Source organism: Typopeltis vanoorti, chromosome 21 (assembly GCF_054136105.1).
Source record: "Typopeltis vanoorti isolate ZY-2024b chromosome 21, IOZ_Tvanoo_1.0, whole genome shotgun sequence".
Lineage (NCBI taxonomy): Eukaryota > Metazoa > Arthropoda > Arachnida > Uropygi > Thelyphonidae > Typopeltis > Typopeltis vanoorti.
The window spans coordinates 41,815,499-41,817,044 of record NC_143569.1 but is presented as its reverse complement, the minus strand read 5'-3'; the positions used below and the strand labels follow the sequence as shown (position 1 = coordinate 41,817,044).

Here is a 1,546-nt window from a genome sequence, read left to right as displayed (position 1 = left end):
TAGATAAGCAGAAAGAATTAGATATCTAATTCTATATCTAATTCTTTGTCCCATTCGCACACTGGATAGTTTTGATACAGAAATTTCTAAGGAAAACAAACACAGAATATCTGTTACATTGTGTGTTTATCCTTTAAGATATTGTAAAGCAGTTGGTTTGGAAATATTTTTCGTTTTCTGCAAGATTAATAAGGGAAAAAAAAAAAATCTTCGCCCGAACAGGGACTTGAACCCTGGACCCTTAGGTTAAAAGCCTAATGCTCTACCGACTGAGCCATCCGGGCACATTCATCGGATTAAATCTTGCTAGATAAAGCACTGTATAATCTTCTAGTTCGGCCTGATTGGTCCAGTGGATAACATCCACTCTCCTCCACTATCCTGTGTGTTCAAATCCCACTGCAGGCATGGATACTTATAATTGTCTTTAGGTTAGGGATGAATTTTCATCCCGTAGATCACTACCCTCCTTTTTGGAAACGTGAACTGGCGTGAGAAAAATTTCTTCTAGGTTTTATCTCTAGGTAGGATTTCAGGATTATCCTCTTTGTCAGTTCACACACCAATACTAATGCAGTATAAATTACTGTGTAATGCATCAGCATAACTATACTGCATTTAGAAGTGCAAGACTTCGGAAAACTGTAATCCTACAAATGCGTGAACTATTTGTTTTCGTCTGCTATTTTCAAATACCGTTTCTGCACTATTTTCCGTATTAAGTTTAAAATCAAGTTTTTGTTCTGCCAATGGGAATGTCCATGGATCAGCGACTTAAGTCCTTCTCGCTTGAACGTACTGAAGCAAAGATCCGGAGATTTTTAGGGTAAAGAACAACTTCAGCCCAAAATCTTTGGATTGATAAAAACAATTGATTGAAGATTATGATCTGTTCGTGTAAACAGATCCACCGATACATCTATTCAAATGAATATCTCTAGAGAATCATAAAACAAGGAGTCGCTCTCCTAAAAGAGACCGGCATTACCCTGGCGGTAAGTAATCTAATCACAGAAAATGGATAAAGATTATTTTAAGAAAGAAAAAAAAATGTAAAACTTGGTTGTGAGCTTTCCTCTCACCAACCACATTTTCGTTTTATTGTTGCTATCTTTCCATTTTAATATCCTACACATATTATGCTCCTTCACCCTTCTTAGAATATAGCTCTAATAATCGTACTTGGAGCAGGATTTACCTTTAACTTGAAAATAAGCGTCGTATACCCGGTGCGCCAATTCTCATTTATCCCACAAATGCTGGGCATTCTTAATCGACTTCCATAAGTTAGTCCTGTTTCTTAGCTTCACCGCCTGAGGGCGCTAATAGATAAAGGCTTACTTTCCATGGAGACACGTCCAATTTAATGGTATCGCCAACGCGCTACAGATCACTGTCAATTATGAAGCGTCCGTCTTCCATAGTTACCAAGTGGAAAGGGGAAGAAAACGACAAAAGGGGGGGGACGGAGGGAAGAAAGACACGCGCCCTAAATAACGGGGAATCTCGCCTTCATCCATATGTACAACCCATAAGTTGTTCCCTT

The 1,546-nt window shown here is 38.6% G+C and overlaps 1 non-coding gene across 1 annotated transcript; it reads right to left on the bottom strand.

Annotated features, from left to right (window-relative positions):
* Positions 1-211: 211 nt before the first annotated feature.
* Positions 212-284, bottom strand: TRNAK-UUU (transfer RNA lysine (anticodon UUU)). The gene has a single exon. It is a non-coding gene; the product is annotated as a tRNA-Lys (tRNA).
* Positions 285-1,546: the final 1,262 nt, after the last annotated feature.